The following is a 20,132-nucleotide window of genomic DNA, read 5'->3' as shown; positions in this document are numbered from 1 at the left end:
GCTGTTTATCTATTTTATATATCTGTAAATCCCAAATTCAAAAGTTATCCCTCCCCCCTTTCCTCGTTGGTAACCATAAGTTTGTTTTCTATGTCTGTGAGTCTATTTCTCTTTTGTAAATAAGTTCATTAGTATCATTTTTTAACATTCCACGTATAAGTGGTTTCATATGGTGTTTGTCTTTGACTTACTTCACTTAGTATGATAACGTCTAGGTCCATCCATGTTGCTGCAAATGGCATTATTTCATTCTTTTTTGTAGCTGAGTGGTATTCCACTGTATATATGTATCACATCTTCTTTATCCATTCTTCTGTCAACGGACATTTATGTTGCTTCCATGTCTTTGCTATTGTAAATAGTACTGCTATGAACACGGGGGCCAGCACCATTTCTTGAAAAGACTCTTCATTTCCCATTAAATAGTCTTGGCACGCTTGTTGAAAATTGTTTGACTGTAAGTGAGTGGGTTTATTTCTGGATTCTCAGTTCTGTTGCATTGATCTATATGTCTGTCTTTATTCCAGTGTCACACTGTCTTGATTATAACAGTTTTGTAGTAAGTTTTGAAATCAGGAAATGTGAGTCTTCCAACTTTGTTCTTTTTCAAGGTTTTGGCTATCGTGGGTCTCTTGCATTTCCATATGAATTTTAGGATTAGCTTGTCAATTACTGCAAAAAAGCAAGCTGGGATTTTGATAGGTATTGCACTGGATCTGTAGATCACTTTGGGAAGTATTACTACCTTACCCATAAACATGTGATAAGTTTTCATTTATTTAAATCTTTAATCTTTCAACAATGTTTTGTAATTTTCAGTGTATAAGTTTTACACTTCTCTTGTTAAATTTATTCCTAAGTATTATTTGATGCTGTCATAAATGGAATTGTTTATTTTCAGAGTGTTTATTGCTAGTGTATAGACGTACAGTTGGTTTTTGTTTATTGATCTTGTATCCTGCAATCTTGCTGAACTATTAGTTCTAGTAGTTTTTTAGGGGATTTCTGAGGATTTTCTATTTACGAGATCATGTCATGTGCAAATAGAGATATTTTTCCTTTTTCCTTTCCCATCTAGATGGCTCTTATTTCTTTTTCTTGCCAAGTTGTCCTGGATAGAACCTCCAGTACCATGTTGAATGGAAGTGTTAGGAGCAGGCCTTCTTATCTTATTCCTGACTTTAGGATCATTGTTCTTTTTAATGTTCAAATTGTTCCATCTTTAGCGAGTAGAACCCCTTAAAATTGATTACTGTGCCCTTTTGACATCAATAATATTTGATAGCTTCCATGTTTTGTGTTTTAATAGCTTATCTTGTATATATCCTGGTCCAGGGAGTCCTAGTTATTTTTACTGGGTAAAGTATATATATCACAGACACTAATAGTTTCAAAAAAGCAATAGTAGAATCATCACTAAAAGTTTAAGATTTTCTAAAATTTCTTTTGTCTATAGGATATATCCCACAAGAGATGTACAGTCAACACTATATATTTTAAATTATTTGACATAATTAAAAAAATTTAATTGAGGTATAATTGACACATAACATTATATATGTTTCAGATGTACAGATTTGATATTTGTATGTATTGTGAAATGACCATCACAGTAAGTCTCGTTAACATCTGTCGCCATACATAGTTACAAACATTTTTTTTCTTGTGATGAGGACTTTTAAGATCTGCTCTCTTGGCAACTTTCAAATATGCTATACAGTATTATTAACTGTAGTCACCATGTTTTACGTTACATCCCCATGATTTAATTATTTTATAGCTGGAAGTTTGTACCTTTTGACACCCTTCACTCACTTCTCTCACCCCTAGCCTCCATCCCCCACCTCTGGCAATCACCAATCTCTTATCTGTATTTATGAGCTTGGTTTGTTGTTGTGTTGTTTCTAAATTCCACATGTAAGTGAGATCATACGGTGTTTGGCTTTCTCTGTCTGATTTATTTCACTTAGTATAATGCCCTCTAGGTCCATCCATATTGTTGCAAATAGCAGGATTTCATTCTCTTTTTATGGCTAAATAGTATTCCATTGTGTGTGTGTGTGTGTGTGTGTGTGTGTGATATCAACACACATACAACATTAACTTCTGATCAACTGGCTATTCATCAGAGATTCCCATGACCCCCTCCTTAGGTTTGATTAATTTGTTAGAACAGCTCACAGAACTCAGGAAACCTGTTCACTCACTAGATTACAGGTTTACTACAAAGGATATTAAAGGATATGAATCAACAGTCAGATAAAGAGATACACAGGACGAGGTCCTGACCAAGGGAGCTTCTGTCCTCGTGGAGTTTGGGGCCCAGCGTGGGGCACATGGAAGCATTCTGGTTGCCCAACCTGGAAGCTCTCCAAACCCCCTCCTTTTGGGGTTCTTTTGGAAGCTTCATTAGATACGCACGATTGATTAACGCATTGGCTATTGGCAGTTGAGTCAGCATCCAGCCCCTCTCCCCTGCCCGGAAATCAGGTGGTGGGACTGAAAGTTCCACCCCCTCTATTCTTGGTTGGCTTCCCTAGTAGCCCCCATCTTTAGGTGCTCTCCAAAGTCACCTCATTAACATGAACCCAGTTGTGGTAGAAAGGGGCTTGTTGTGAATAACAAGACACCCATTGCACCTTAATGTCTCTGAAGGAAACTGAGGGCAAGAGAACGAATATTTTAATGAAAGATGTTCCTATTGTTCTCATTGCTCAGGAAATTCCAAGGGTTTGGGTAACTATGAGCGAGGAACTGTGGATGAAGACCAAATATATGTGAGAAATGTATTTTGGTCATCTGAATGACCAAATCTCTATATTTCTTATAAATCATAGTATCGTAGAAACCAACATCGAGTCTGAGCGCTTCAAGATGGTCTGCGTGCTCCCTCACCAAAGCCATAGCATAGCAAAGGTACAGCAGCACATAACCCAGCACCACAAATTTGCTCACGCGGACTTTTCCTTTGTCAAAAAATACAACGATTGGCTGAGTTAAAGTTCCTCTTTTCCTTATATATATCGGTCAATGATTTCAGATTTAAGTGGCTTAATCATTACCTTAGGAAACCTAACATTTCTGGCATTTTTCTTTAGGATAATTCATACGTAAAATTTAAATTTTCCCTTCCTCGGTCAATGTATCAGTTAGGATTAGATTCCACAGCGTGTAACAGAAACCCAGAGTACAGTGGCTTAAACATGATAGGGGTTTATTTTTTTTTCTCCCGTGAAAGGAGTTCCGGAGTAGGCATCCAGGGCTGATATGGCAGCTCTACACACATCTAGGACCCAGGACCCTTCTTTCTGCTCCCCTATATTTGGTGCATGGCTCCCATCATCAAGATTGCTTCACAGTCCATGATGGCTGTTGCAACCCAGCCATTATATATACACATTCAAGGCCATAGGCAGGAGGAAAGGGCAAGGGCAAAAGGTTAAATCACTTGCATTAGTCAGTTTTCTTTACAAAGCTTTCTCAGAAGTCTCACGCAATGACTTTTGCTTTCACCCTATCAGCCATCAGTATCTGCAGGGAAAGCTGGAAAAGTATTGTTTTAAAGCTAAGCGCATTGCCACCCCCAATAATATAGGGTTTCTGTTCATAACAAAGAAGGGGAGAATGAACAGTGGATAGGTAACTAGCAATCTGTGTCACAGTCTGTCAACCTCAAGAATTGTAATTTTGTGAATTGCTTGTAGCACATTCTGAACACTGCCACTTTAAGACAACAGGACCCTTCCATAGGGTCCCATGACAGGGGAGGGCTTTCCACAGCACTTTGTCCAAAGCCATCCCGGATGCATCCTATTTTCTGCTACCTTGCTTCTTGCCAGCGCTGTGACCCTACTGCCTCTTCTCTTGCTTGGATTTGGTGACTCATACACCGATGCCACTCTGGGCTCCTGCTTGTGCCACTCAGCCTGGTGACCCTCCCCTCATTTCTGATCTTAACTCCTATCCCATTTCCAACTTTACCATTCCCAGGTGGTCCCTGACCCCTTCAAACATCCAGCCTTTCATAAGGAATAAGTTCCAGTCCTAATGGTTGACAGTTACCATATCCATCTGTGTGTTTATCTATGAAATCGTAGCCCCCAAATGTTGTGGAATTTTTAATAACTAAGGGTAAATTGCTTCGTGGAAAGAGCACCAAACTAGCAGGCAGGAAACATGGGTTCTACACCTTCATTCTTAATTCTTCAACCAATAGTTTTTTGAGCTCTTACTTTGTGTGAGTCACTGACCCAGCTCTGCTACTAATTAAGTGTGAGGGCTGGGGGATGTCACTTCACCTCTTTTTTTCTTTCCTGGACTAAATGAACTTGAAGGCTCTCTTAGCTTGTGCTCTTCTAGAAGCGGACCGTGAGACAAGGATTCAGAGGAGTTGTGGTCAGATGTTTTGTAGCACGTCCTCCAATGGGGATGTGTTTGGTGTTTTTTCTCATGATTAGACTGGAGTTACAGGTTTTGGGGAGAAAGACCATAGAGGTAAAGTGCAGTTCTCATTACATCATATCACGTGTACAAACTATCAACATGACATCACTATCAGTGTTGACCTTGACCACCAGGCTGATACAGTGTTTGTCAGATTTCTCTACCATAAAGCTGCTCCTTCCTCCCGCCCTGCCCTGCCTTTCCATACTCTTCTCTTTGTAAGGACATTACTATATACCGCTGACACTTAAGGAGTTGGGAGATATACTCTACCTCCTAAAGGGTGGAGTATCTACATAAATTACTCGGAATTCTTCGGCACAGGGACATTTGTCTCTTCTTCCCCACTTACCTATTTATCTATTCGATCATTTATATCATGAGTATGGACTCATGAATATGTGGGTTATAATCCAATAGTACTATATTTTGTTACTCGAATTGTTCTAGCTTTGGCTACTGGGAGCTCTTTCAGTTCTTAGTTCCTTGACCAGGGATCGAACCTGTGCCCCTGCAGTGGAAGCACGGTCTTAACCGCTGGACTGCCAGGGAAGTCCCTGACTCCTTGTCCTTTAGCCATACCCCTTGAGTGTGTGTGTGTGTGTGTGTTGCTCCGTGGCATGTGGGATCTTCCCGGACCGGGGCACGAACCCGTGTCCCCTGCATCAGCAGGCAGACTCTCAACCACTGCGCCACCAGGGAAGCCCTAGGCTTATTTTGTATATCCCCTGCCCCAGCTCTAGAATCAGCCATTTCTGCAAAGAGCCTGGGTGCCTTTTTTTTTTAATTAGAAAATGGTATTAGAAACCAATACCTAGGCGCTAGGTGTGTTCATTGTTACTAGTTCATCATTGCTTCTTAGCATTCTCAGCTGATGGAGTAAGGAAACGTGTGTATACTAACCAATGTATATCTACATATCTATAAATAGTTCTATATGTATTCATCTATCTCGATATTAAGCTAAACATATCTCCATACTGATGCCTCCAAGTTTAATCCAGTACCAAAAGGATTATTCTAGCCTTCTCCTCTTGCTTGTCTGGAACCTTCCCCTCTAACGGCGAGAAACCTGGCTTCCATGATCTGCCACCTATTTGCTTAATTGCTCATGTCCAGGATACACGTACAGCAGCGTTAGAATTGTTAACCTCTACCCTCCATGGGAAACCACTTTATCAACCGGAATGTGCTGCTTATACACAGTTTCTTTTGTTTTTAGTCTTACAGTATCCACTCCTTTCCAAAGTTACTTAGGAACTTACCTTTTTTCCCACCCCCCTCAGTGAAGTTATTTCATGCATTTGTAATGTAGTTAGATTCTTTTGTCACAGTCTGTATTCCATCTTGGGATCCCTAGACCTCCTAAATGATATCATTAGTGTATAGGAATGCCAGAGATTTCTGTGCATTAATTTTGTATCCTGCTACTTTACCAAATTCATTGATTAGCTCTAGTAGTTTTCTGGTAGCATCTTTAGGATTCTCTATGTATAGTATCATGTCATCTGCAAACAGTGACAGCTTTACTTCTTCTTTTCCGATTTGGATTCCTTTTATTTCCTTTTCTTCTCTGATTGCTGTGGCTAAAACTTCCAAAACTATGTTGAACAAGAGTGGTGAGAGTGGGCAACCTTGTCTTGTTCCTGATCTTGGTGGAAATGGTTTCAGTTTTTCACCGTTGAGGATGATGTTGGCTGTGGGTTTTTCATATATGGCCTTTATTATGTTGAGGAAAGTTCCCTCTATGCCTCCTTTCTGCAGGGTATTTATCATAAATTGGTGTTGAATTTTTTCGAAAGCTTTCTCTGCATCTGTTGAGATAAGCTCCCTCTGTAAGCTGTAAAGTTCTATGGGTTTTTTTTTTTTTTTTTGAGAATTTGTCATAAGATTTGTTTACCCAGATGGGAAATGTTTTTACAGAGGTATTCATCATAATCTTGTTTGTAAGAGCAAAACATTTTTGAAAAAAATATCCATTAGTAGCAAAACAGATTTTGATGCATTTATGTAATGGAAAATTATGCAGATAAATATATGGAACGCGTCACAAATTTGCGTGTCATTCTTGCACAGGGGCCATGATAATCTTCTCTGTATCGTTCCAATTTTAGTATATGTGCTGCCGAAGCGAGCACAGTTCTATGGGTTTTGACAAATGCGTAGCACCATGTATCTGCCAGTATACTATCACACAAAATAGTTTCACTGACGTAAAAATCCCCTGTGCTTCACTTGTTCAACCCTCCCCCTTCCTCAAACCCCTGGCAACTGCTGATCTACTTACTATCTCTACAGTTTTGCCTTCTCCAGAATGTTATATAAATGGAACCATACAGTATATAGCCTTTTCAGACTGGGTACTTGAACTTAGCTATATGCATTTAAGATTCATCCATATTTTTTGCGTGGTTTGATAGCACATTCCTTTTTATCACTGAAGGACCTCTTGGTTGCCCCACTTTTTGGTGATTATAATGCATCGGCAGGCAGACTCTCAACCACTGCGCCACCAGGGAAGCCCCGCATGCAGGTTTTTATATGGACATAACTTTTAAATCAGTTGGGTAAATACCTAGAAGCACAATTGCTATATTGTGTGGTAAGACTACGTTTAGCTCTATAAGAAATTGCCCAACTAGTCTTCCAAAGTGGCTAGAATTTCTGTTGTTCCACATCCTTGCCAGCAATTGGTGTTGACATGTTTGTGGATTTTAGGATTCTAATAGGTGTTTATTGGTATCCTACTTTTAAATATAATCTTTGGTAGATTCTTTGGCATTATTTCTCCTACTCTGACATTTTATATTACCTTCCCCTTGGGGACTTTCATGTGGGCTTTTTGGTATCGTTTATGTCATAAGCTCCTCACTTTCTCCACATTTCTTGGTAGAAAAAGAGCTAGCTGCGGCCTTGGAGACAGCTTTAAGTGCATTGCTGATATGGATGCTGTATCATTACTCTGTAATGAAATGAGGTGTCTAAAACTAGTACTTCCTCACTCACATCCTTTAAACAACACAGTTCTGAAGGTGTAATTCCAAGTTTTTGTGGGCAATTGACTGGCCTGAGCTATGATGACCAGAGAACAAAATTGCTCCAGGAACTAAAATACTGTTGGCGTAAAACAACTTCTGAGCCCTTTCCTCTTCATTTCTGCCAGGAATTGAAAACTCTGTCTTGACCCCAATTCATGATACAAGTATATAGCCCCCTGCCCACATGTAGCTGGGCAAACGCTTGGTGCTTAGGCGAACTCTGAGGCCTCACCACTTGTCCTGTCGTCTTTCTTTCTGACCAGCTGTCCACATGCACATGGTAGTCTGGGTACCACTTAGTTATATTTTTATTTTAAGATAAAACACAGAAATGCACACAAAACCAATGTATAGATTAGTGAGTTATTATAAGGTCACACCTTCATAACTACCATCCAGGTGAAGAAGTAGTACTTTGCCAGCCACTCCATGCCCACGATCCTGATTTTTATAGTAATACTTTCCTCACACTTCTTTATGGCTTCATTATGCAAGTGTGCATCCTTAGACACTCTAGTTTAGACTTGCTCATTAAAAAGTTATTGATTCGGGGCTTCCCTGGTGGCGCAGTGGTTGGGAGTCCGCCTGCTGATGCGGGGGACACGGGTTCGTGCCCTGGTCCGGGAGGATCCCACATGCCCCGGAGCTGATGGGCCCGTGGGCCATGGCCGCTGGACCTGCGCGTCCGGAGCCTGTGCCCCGCAGCGGGAGAGGCCACAGCGGTGAGAGGCCCGCGTACCGCCAAAAAACAAAAAACAAACAAACAAAAAAGTTATTGATTCATCTTTTAAACCTCTTTTAATCTACAGGTTCCTTCTTCATCGCTTTCTTTTCCTTATATGTTACCTATTGAAGAACATGGTCAATTTGACCTATAGAGTTTCCCACAATTTGAATTTTGTTGATGACACATTCATGGTGCATTTCAACATGTATCCTGTCCCCAACTTTTCTTGAAAATAGTCACCTGGATTCAGAGGTTTGACCAGACTTAAACTGGGTTTCTTTTGCAAGACTATAAGCAGTGCTGAGGTCTTTCATCAGGAGATACACAGCATCTGATTGTGTCTCTTTTTGCAACATTAGCACCTGTTGATTCTCATTGTCTGAATCAGTTACTTCATTGAGAGTTGCAAAATAGTGCTAATCTAATTCTGTCATTTTATTTGCATTTATTAGTTGGTTGGAATAACTTTACAAAGAAAAGCTTCCATGATGTACTATTTGGTTACCTAGTGGTACAGTTTCTATAGGAAAAGCAGGATATACATTTGATTCTTTCCCTTTATTTTTCAGATGATTTTTAAATTTCATTTTTAGTTTCCAGGTGGTGAATTTGTTCCCTGATAGCCTCCAAAGAGGCTAGTTTTAAAATATCACTATAAATTAAAATATTTAAACATACTTTATGGATTTTAATCCATTACATTAAAAAAATTGTGGTCAAGGACACATAACATAAAATTTACCATTTTAGCCATGGTTAAGTGTACAGTTCTGTGACATTAAGTCTCCATTGCATTCTTCTACTTATTGAAGCTCAAACTGTCTCATCTGTTCCATTAAAAAAAAAATCTTTATTTCTTAGTCCAGAGCCTTTTTTTTTTTCCACACAGAGCCTTTTGAATGAAATTAGGAGAACCCTATTCTCAAATTTGCTTTCCTCTTACGTCCCTACTTTCCAATCAGCCCAAGCAAACATGAGCTAAAGTGAGAAGTGAAACACCCCACTGCACAGATGCTGTCTGCAGTGTCACAAGTTATGACTCACGTTTAGCCTGGAGATTGTCACCAGAGTCAGCGGGAGGAGACAGGCTAAGTGTGCCAAGGTTGAGGTTTTAAAATTAATGCAGTTTAAATATTGATGATGTTTAAATCTGAGCTGAATCTCTCCTATCCTGCATATATGCTTTATTAAAATTCATCACTGGATTTTTAACGTATGAAAGTGTTTGAGTTGCAAATACTTGAACATTTTTTTAAATTGGAAAATATGTGCACATAGAGCTTTCCCTTTTGAACTTTAACCCAGACTTGAGCAGCTGAATAGACAGCTGCAGAAAACTTGCACAATATAGTTGAATGGACAAGTTGTCCTAACCTTTATCCATTTCTCCCCTTTTGAGTCAATTGATTCCCTATTTTTATTTCCCCCTATTTTCCTTCTGGGTTTGCCCACTCAGTTGGACAAATAGTTGGGAATCCAACCTATAAGTGTACAGGGAAGCATTACGAGTTTCTTTTCTAAAGTCTATAGGAAGACTTTCCATAAAGAAATCAGAGCTCATAATGAAATGAATTTCAGAAAAATAAGAGCCCTTGTATAACTGTGCTGGGTATAAGGAAACACTGCATCAGGCACCATCCCAAAATGCTTTAAAAATTACAATACACCCAAATACCCCAATGCTGTGAAACCACTGTCTTAAGAAGTACTGGGCAATGACAGGAGATTGATGACCATGTCAAGTAAAATGGTATTTCCAAGACTATTTATTAAAAACAAAGGATAAATAAAAATAAATAATTCATTCATTTGACAAGTATTTCTGAAGTGCCAATTAAATAAAAGCCCTGTGCCCAGCACTGGGAATATGACTGTGAAAGATCTTCATGGATCCAATGGTTGCAAGGCAGAAGCTACTGATGTCAAGAATTGTGAAGGTTCTAAAATGAATAAAGCAAATGTGGTGTATATACACACACACACACACACACACACACACACACACACACATACATACACAAGGGGATACTATTCAGCCATAAAAAAGAAGGAAATCTTGCCATTTGTGACAACATGGATGGACCTTGAGGGCATTATGCTAAGTGAAATAAGTCAGAGAAGGACAAATAATGTATGATCTCACTTATATGTGGGATCTAAACAACAACAACAATGACAACAACAAAACCCCACAAAAAACCCCCAAACTCATAGAAAAAGAGATCAGATTTTGGTTGCCAGAGACATGGGTGGGGGCAGGGGGGACTAGATGAAAGTGGTCAAAAGGTACAAACTTCCATTTATAAGATAAATAAGTACTAGGGACGTAATATACAACATGATGACTGTAGTTAACACTGCCGTACGGTATATTTCTAAGTTGCTAAGAGAGTAGATCTTAAATGTTCTCATCACAAAGGAAAATTTGTTTTTGTAATTATGTAAGGTGATAGATGTTAATTAAACTTACTGCGGTAATCGTTTCACAGTATATGCAAGTCATTATGCTGTACCACTTACGTATGCTAAGTAAACTTACTTAGCACTGTATGTCAGTTGCATCTCAATAAAACTGAAAAAGAATAAACACTTTTATTTTTAAAATAAACTGTGAAGGATCTTGAGATTCTGCCCCATTAACTTGTCACAGTTTCCTGGTTGCTGGCAAGAGACATGTGACTTCTGGGTCAAAGGTAAAGGATTTTATGACTCATGGTGCAGCAAGCAGACTTGCTCCCCAAGTCTGATGAGGCTGATGTGGATGGGCTCAGATGGATGCCTGCACACACAGTGGACGGCGGTTACAGGAGAATAACTCTAAGGTTAGGGAACGTGAATCTTTTATAATAGATGGTAAGTAAACATGCTTGCCCTTTGCTGTGGAGGGAGATACCATCTCTATCTTCCAAGCCTCTTAGCTATACAAACATCCATGGAGAGACAGTCCGGAACAAGCCAAGGCCAGTCTAGATCAGCCAACAGGCAATTACTCACAGACGTGTGGATGAGCCTTGCCAAGACCTGCAGGGTTGCCTAGCTGGCCTCTGGCTGACCCCAGACATGTGAGCAATGAACACTGTTGTATATCACTGAGGTTCTGTGGTTCCTCGTTAAACAGCATTATTGTAGCAATAAACAACTGATGCCATCACCAATGGCTTCTTAATTCCAAAATCTAATTGTTTCCCACTGTAGCCAGAGCTCTCCTTCTAAAATACAGATCTTATTAGACCACTTTCCTGTCGAAAAGCTTTCAACTACCAACTGCAACCCAGATATGGAATCCAAAGTCCTTGCTTGTCTGGTTCCCATTTTCATTTCCAATTTCATCCTTCACCTCTCTTCCCCCTGCCATCCTCCTTCTTGCTTTTGGCTTTCCACTCCCATAGGCCACAAACCGTCTCTGCACTTAAAAAAAAATTCTTTAGAGTACATTTTAAGATTATAAAAGTTAGTTACTCATTTTAGTAAACATGCGAAGTACAGAAAAGTACAAAGAGCAACCTTCCCCCCAGGACTTTTTGCATATATGGTGTATGCTAATATCAGACAATTTTAAAAAATTGTCACTAGGCACGAAGGTATTTTCTATTTAGAAAATTTGGAGAAATTAAAAAAAAACAAATAAACCACTGCCACCAGCATTAATAATATTAAAAGACAAATGAAACTTACGTAATTACAGTATCTCTGATAGGCAATGGGTTAATATATTTACCACATAAATAATTCAAACAAATCAATTAGAAAGTGTATATACATTAACAAAAAAGGTAAAGAACAGGAGCAGGCAATTCCTGAATAACTACGAATGGCCAAAACCCAAACCAAAACAAAAGAAAAACATGTTCAACTTTAAAAGGTACAAATTAAAACAACAATGATCCACAATTTTTTGCTTATAAGTTTAGCCAAGTTAAAAATAATCTGATTGCTAGCAAGTATATAACTCTCATATACTGCTGGTGTATGTGTAAATTATTATAATCTTTCTAGAGGGCAATATAGCACTGTTTCACCAAAGACTATAAGATTCTGACTCTTTGATCCTACAATTCTACTTCTAGGAATTTATCTTAAAGAACTAATCAGATATGTGTGTGTAGAAGTATGGTCACTTCCAGGCTGTGTAATAGAAAGCAAGTAGAAACAGTATGGTATTGGCATAAAAACAGACACGTAGACCAATGGAACAGAATCAAGAGCCCAGAAATGAACCCAAGCATATATGGACAACTAATTTTTGACAAGGGTGCCAAGAATATACAATGAGAAAGGATAGTCTCTTCAATAAATGGTGTTGGGAAAACTGAATATGTACATGCAAAACAATGAAATTGGACCCCTATCTTACAACATATGCAATAATCAACTCAAAATGGATTAAAAACTTAAACATAAGACTTGAAACTGTAAAACTTCTAGAAGAAAACGTAGGGAGAAAGCTCCTTGTTATTGGCCTTGGCAGTGATTTTTTGGATATGACGTTAAAAGTTCAGGCAACAAAAGCAAAAGTAAACAAGTGGGACTACATCAAACTAAAAATCTTCCTCACAGCAAAGGAAATAACCAACCAAATGGAAAGGCAACCTACAGATTGGAAGAGAATACTCACCAACCATACATCTGATAATGAGTTAATATCCAAAAAAAAAAAAAGGAACTCATACAATTCAACCGCAAAAAACCAATTTGATTAAAAAATGAGCAAAGGACCTGAACAGACATTTTCCCAAAGAAGACATACAAATGGCCAACAAGTACATGAAAAGGTGCTTACCATCATTAATCACCAGGGAAATGCAAATCAAAACCATAATGAGCTATATCACCTCACACCTGTTAGGTTGGCTATTATCAAAAAGATAAGAGAGGGCTTCCCTGGTGGCGCAGTGATTGGGAGTCCGCCTGCCGATGCAGGGGACATGGGTTCGTGCCCCGGTCCGGGAGGGTCCAGCGTGCCGCGGAGCGGCTGGGCCCCTGAGCCGTGGCCGCTGAGCCTGCGCGTCCGGAGCCTGTGCTCCACAACGGGAGAGGCCACGGCAGTGGGAGGCCCGTGTACTGCAAAAAAAAAAGAGGTAACAAGTGTTGGCGAGGATGTGGAGAAAAAAGAACACTTACTTGCACACTGTTGGTGGGAATGTAAACTGGTACAGCCACCATAAAAACAGTATGCAGGTTCCTCAAAAAATTAAAAAGAGAACTACCATACAATCCAGTAATCCCATTACTGGGTATATAGCCAAAGGCAATGAAATCAGTATCTCATAGAGATATCTGCACTCCTATGTTCACAGCAGCATTATTCACAATAGCCAAGATATGGAAACAACATAAGTGTCCACCGATTGGTGAATGGATAAAGAAGATGTAGTATATATATTGATATATATATACAACGGATTATCATTCAGCCTTCAGAAAGGAGATCCTGCCATTTTGAAAACAAGGGTGAAGCTGGAAAACATAATGCTAAGTGAAATAAGCCAGAAACAGAACAAAAAATACTGCATGATCTCACTTATATGTGGAATCTAAAAAAAGTTGAATTCATAGAAGGAGATAATACAGTGGTGGTTACCAGGGGCAGAAAGTTGAGGGAAATGGGGAGCTGTTGGTCAAAGGGTACCAAGTAGCAGTTATGTAGGATGAATAAGTTCTAGAGAGCTACTGTACAGCAGTGGGGACTGTAGTTAATGATACTGTATTGTATAGTGGAAATTTGCTAAGAGAGTAGATATCAGGTGCTTTCTCCACACACCACATATAACACACACACATAACATGCACACACAAATGGAAATTATGTGAGGAGATGGATATGTTAATTCGTTTGGCTGTGGTAATCATTTCACTGTATGTGTATCAAACATCATGTTGTAGATCTTAATATGTACAATTTTTATTAAAAAGCAAAGCAACTAGAAATGACAAAATTCCCAATAATAGGAAATTGACTAAATTATGGTATATTAAAGCAATGGGTTGCTATAGGACAATTAAAATAGTAAAGTACAGCTATATTTATTTATTGACATGGAAAGATGTATAGATATGTTGTTAAATGAGAAAAGTAGGATACAGAATTGAATGTTTCATATGGTCACCTGTCTATATATCCAGGTGAATACAATATTTCTTTATTGTATATTGTAATTTATTATATATATCATTAATATGTATAATTTCTTTAAAGAATACACCAAGATATTATGAGTGGTTATCTCTGGGTGGTGGGATTTTGTTAACTTTTCTCTTTTTAAAACTTTTTAATTTATCTAAAATGAAATATGGATTACTTGTATATTTAATTAGGAAATAATAGAGGATTGAGTAGTGTTTTCTTTTAGTTACTTTAAATTATATTTTCTTACATTTATTGTATATACTTGTAGCCAACACAGTAGGAAATAAGTTCAAAATGCTGTTGGTTGTGCTTTTCATGGGCTCCATACATCAGGCCACTTCATAATTACTCTCAGGATGAAAATCTTTAGCCCTTCCTTCACTGGGTCCTTGGATGGCAGCCTGGTCAGGGAGCCCTGGATCTCTATGAGGGGCTTTCAAGGCTCCCAGGTATGGCGCCTTTTCAGAGATTCTTAATTTGACTTGGATCAAGCATAGTTCATTTGACAATATTTTAGAATGACGAGTATTGCTTGTTGGGGGGAGGATTTCAACATAAAATGGCATGGATGCCAAAGGCTTAAATAAACAGAATTTGCCATGGGAAAATTCTTTTTTTTTAAGTTTCTTTTCTTTAATTTTATTGGCGTATAGTTGATTTACAATGTTGTGTTAGTTTCAGGTGTACAGCCAAGTGATTCAGTTATACATGTACATATACTCATTCTTTTTCAGATTCTTTTCCATATAGGTTATTACAGAGCACTGAGTATAGTTCCCTGTGCTATACAGTAGGTCCTTGTTGGTTATCTATTTTATATATAGTACTGCGTGTATGTTAATCCCAACCTCCTGATTTATCACCCCCCACCCCCACGTTTCCCCTTTGGTGACCATAAGTTTGTTTTTGATATCTGTAAGACTGTTTCTGTTTTGTAAGTAAGTTCATTTGCATCATTTTTAAAATTAGGTTCCACATATAAGTGATATCATATGATATTTGTCTTTCTCTAACTCACTTCACCTAGTATGATAATCTCTAAGTCCATCCATGTTGCTGTAAATGACACAATTTTGTTCCTTTTTATGGCTGAGTAATATTCCATTGTATATATGTACCACATCTTCTTTATCCATTCCTCTGTTGATGGACATTTAGGTTGCTTCTATGTCTTGGCTATTGTAAATAGTGCTGCAGTGAACACTGGGGTGCAGGTATCCTTTTGGATTATGGTTTTCTCAGGATATATGCCCAGGAGTGGGATTGCTGGATCATATGGTAGTTCTATTTTTAGTTTTTTAAGGAACCTCCATACTGTTCTCCATAGTGGTTGTACCAATTTACATTCCCACCAACAGTGTAGGAGTTCACCGTGGTCCTTCTTAGAAACCATACTCTTTACCTTCTTATAGTTCCTGTATTATTTTATCTATTACTACATAACAAATTATTCTAAAACGTAGTGGCTTAAAGCAACAATAATTATTTATCATCTCTTATGGTTTTTGTGGGTCAGGGATTCAGACAGGGGACAGCAGAGACGGTTTGTCTCTGCTTCACAATGTGTAGGCCTCAGCTGGGAAGACTCCACGACTGGGAGCTGGAAACATCCGAAGGCTCACTTACTCACTCACGTATCTAGTGGCTGATGATGGCTGTCAGCCAAAATACCTACACTTCGCCTCCTCAGATGGCTCACGTAGCATGGTGGCTGGATTCCAAGAGTGAGTATCCAGAAAGAGAGAGAGTGCAGAGCCAAAGCTGTATCCTTTTTATGACCTAGGCTTGGAAGTCACCTTAGCATCATTTCCACCATATTCCATTGGTTGGATTGGTCATGAACCATCACCTAGATTCCAGAGGAGGGAACAGAGACCCCACTTCTTGGTGGGAGGGGTGTCAAAGTCACATTGAAAAAAGAGCATGTGGGGGCTTCCCTGGTGGCGCAGTGGTTGAGAGTCCGCCTGCCGATGCAGGGGACGCGGGTTCGTGCCCCGGTCCGGGAAGATCCCACGTGCCGCGGAGCGGCTGGGCCCGTGAGCCATGGCCGCTGGGCCTGCGCGTCCGGAGCCTGTGCTCGGCAACGGGAGAGGCCACAACAGTGAGAGGCCCGCGTACCAGAAAAAAAAAAAAAAAAAAAAAAAGAAAAAAGAAAAAAGAGCACGTGGGATGGGATACATCAATTGATGCAGCCATATTGGCCACATACAATCTGTCACACTTCCCAAATTTCTACAGGAACTCTCTTGGATCTACATTTGTAAAAAAGAAATCCAAACCTCAGAGGACTTTCTTTTCTCTCTTCTTTCCCTTCCACTCTCCCTCCCTCCCTCCCTCCCTTTTGTCCTTCCATCCTCTCAGTTATAAACAGCACAACCATCAGTGAGTTATTGTTTCACAGTATGACATCTTGCCAGCAGGGTCATTTTGATGGTCTGTCTGGCGCTCCCTAAAGAATTTTATTTTTGCTATGTTTACATTTTATTTTCCACATTGCCAGAACAAGGCTGTCTTTCCAGTCTTTTGATATATCTTATCCAATTATTTTTCAAGAAAGACTGTATAACATTAAGACCATCAGAATTGGATCAATGTTTTTATTTACCAAGTATTTTAACATACTCACTATGTGTCAGGCACTGTTCCAAGCAGGCCCTTTACAATATTACCTTGCTTAATTCTCATAACATGATTCTCAACTTGTAGATGAGAAAACTGAGGCACAGAGAAGTTAAGTAACTTGCCACAAAGCTAAATGTGGCAGGGCTTCCCTGGTGGCACAGTGGTTAAGAGTCCACCTGCCGATGCAGGGGACACGGGCTCGTGCCCCGGTCCAGGAAGATCCCACATGCCGCGGAGCAGCTGGGCCCGTGAGCCACGGCTGCTGAGCCTGCGCGTCCAGAGCCTGTGATCCACAACGGGAGAGGCCACAACAGTGAGAGGCCCGCGTACCGCAAAAAAAAAAAAAAATACTAAACATGGCAGAGCCAGGTGTCAAAACCAGGGCACCTGCCTTCCAAATCTATATTCTTTTTTAAAAAATATTTTATTGAAGTATAGTTGATTTACAATGTTGTGTTAATTTCTGCTGTACAGCAAAGTTATACGGTTATACATATATTTACATCTTTTTAAAAAATATTATTTTTCATTATGGTTTATCATAGGATATTGAAATAGTTCTCTGTGCTATACAGTAGGACCTTGTTGTTTATCCATTCTATATATAATAGTTTGCATCTGCTAACCTCCCACTCCTTCCTTCCGCGAACCCCCAACCCCTGGGCAACCACATGTCTGTTCTCTATGTCCGTGCAAATCTATATTCTCAACCACCGTGTTATACTGCCTCTCCATCGTCATTTTACTCCATTGGCCCTTGTTAACTTGAACCGTAAGGAATAGATAGTCTCAAGAAAAAAAATATGAACTCTCAGATGTACGAAATACTGGAAAGCTAAGGAAATATGCCTGGAACGGTATACCCCACAGGCTCCCCCCCGGCTAGCCTTACCACCCTGAACAGTTCTCTGCCTCAGAGTGACTGACTGGGACAAAGAAAAGTAGTTTGCTAGATCTGCTGTGGTGAAGTATACAAGAAGTGCAAAGCATTGTTTAGAGGGACTTCCTCACATCTCACAGTCAAAGGACTTCTGAGAAGTGAACAAAACTCTGCAGACATCAGGCCTCTGACTTTTACCGTTGCAAAGTAATCTCCCCCGAACAGCCTCTCCCAACAATATCAGGTTTCCTCAGCTGAGTATTTAGGAGGCTGCCGGCAAGTCTAATCACCTGGGACATCTTAACAACTGAAGTCACATTTGATGGAAAAACTCATGAAGAAGCTGTGGGTGACGGAGGGCATCTTGTCAGAAGTCTGGCTCCAAATACACGTGATGCCACATATTTGGAATTCTGCGAGGAGAATGCAGAAATAGTTCAAGAAAAGTAGCAGAGAGGTTTATCTGGTTCTTTGAATACAATGTTTTCAAAGGAGAAACAAGTTCTCCATGAGCTGAAAAGCACCATCTATTCAACATAGTAAGTGAAGTATTTGTTATTGGTATAAACAAAGATATAAAATAGATCCTCTGGCAGATGTTCGGGAAAAACCAGGGGCAAAAGGGAGCAAAGAAAGAAGAACCGAAAGAGAGAGAAAGCTTAGACAAATAAGCAATTTTGTCTTGAACATTGGCCAGGGAAAGCTGGGTAATGAAGGATTAAAAACAAAACAAAAAGGGAACCGGGTAAGAAAAGTACTACGAGGAATAAATGGCTGGTGACGTGGTCCATATAAATGAAAAGATCCACATCTTGTTGGGGGTGGTGTTGGGGTCATGGCATGGGGACAGCCGGCCGGGGTCAAACTCGGGGTTAAAAAAAAAAAAATTGCAAGTAAATGAGTCGAAGGGAAAAGATGAATAAGGAGCAAGAATAGAAAGAGGAAAGGAAGCACATTTAACAGGAAACCAACCGAAATAGACAAGTACAGACAGTGTCACCGGAAGGGCGAGGGGGACAAGGGGCCATTAACACTAGGCAAGCAGAAAATTCGGGGAGAGACGGGTTTTAAATATTCAAAAATGCAGGCCTTTCAAATTACCTGCCAATTCTATCTCTGTGAATTACAGAGGAAGGAAGCTCTGGATGTCGTCACAGGAATGTTAGCTCCTATGATTTTCCATCCCAGAAGTCAGCTGTTTTTCAAGGCCACTGGGCAGGATCATGATGGCCAGTTTTTTAAGTGCTCCAAAAGCTTAGGGTGGCAGTGGGGCAGGGAGAGGAGGGGATATGCGAGGCCCTGAGGAAGGTATTGGGAAGGATGGCTGGGCTCCTTGCCAAGAACCGCTGACCACCTGGCTACAAATGTCACAGTAGGGGGCCGAGTCTTGCCTGGTCTCAGCGAACTTCCTCCCCTACTGCTAGGGCTGCTCGATGACCATCTGTTGGTGCAGCCTTCCCAAAGCTTGAGGACAAATTCTGGCCTTAGCCTGGGCGATCTCAGGAGCCCTGGCCCCATGTGCTGGGACCCAGAAACAGGGCAGCCTTGCTGTTAATGTCATCTGGATCTTTTTGTCTCCCTAACTGGAAGCCACAGTTCTACTCTCTCCTGGTCTTGGATTTGTGCTCTGTATTTAAGGCCGTGCCTTGGACACCCGTCTGGTTCCTAAAAGCCTTTCAGGCTGGGGGCCTTGCTGTAGCCTTGATTGGCTAATCACAGAATCCAGAGTAGTGCCCAAATCACTTCCCAGGGACCGGCCCCAGTGGAGGCAGCTGATGACTGTCACCCGCTGCCCGTCTGTCCTCTTGGCTCTCTAAGCATCACCTATGCCTGGTTCCCATCACTTGCTCTGAGCACCTTTAGGGACATTTTGTTCACACAGGTGTGTCCTTCCTAATGCTGCCAAGATCACAGTCAGCTGTGCTTTGCCATGGCTGTCAGAGGCCACGGGCTTTCTGCCATATCGGACTGTTCTCCTCCTAGAAGCTGGGTCGTGGCCCAGGTCCCTGCAGCTGAGACTGTCCCCGCTGGCCTCTGTGCCATTCCAGGGACGGAGAGGGTAGTTTGAGATGTCAGTCCTTCCCAGACTTCCCTCATCTTACTGCAGCCAACCTGGTCATTCCCAGACGGCTTCTTAAAAAACAAAAAGAGAAAAAAAATATATTAGAATATACATAGTAAATAAATAAATAAATAGTTCATTTCAGCATCCTCAAAAATATTTTACTAATAGGGTTTTTTAAATAAATTTATTTATTTATTTATTTTTGGCTGCGTTGGGTCTTCGTTGCTGCA

At 40.2% G+C, this 20,132-nt stretch overlaps 1 non-coding gene across 1 annotated transcript; it reads right to left on the bottom strand.

Moving 5' to 3' along the window:
• Window positions 1-6,474: 6,474 nt before the first annotated feature.
• LOC112409637 (U6 spliceosomal RNA) lies at window positions 6,475-6,581 on the bottom strand. The gene has a single exon (XR_003005189.1). It is a non-coding gene; the product is annotated as a U6 spliceosomal RNA (small nuclear RNA).
• Window positions 6,582-20,132: the final 13,551 nt, after the last annotated feature.

Source organism: Neophocaena asiaeorientalis, unplaced genomic scaffold, assembly GCF_003031525.2.
Source record: "Neophocaena asiaeorientalis asiaeorientalis breed wild unplaced genomic scaffold, Neophocaena_asiaeorientalis_V1.1 scaffold312, whole genome shotgun sequence".
Lineage (NCBI taxonomy): Eukaryota > Metazoa > Chordata > Mammalia > Artiodactyla > Phocoenidae > Neophocaena > Neophocaena asiaeorientalis.
Note: the sequence above shows the minus strand (reverse complement) of the source record. Positions and strands in the feature narration are given on the sequence as shown.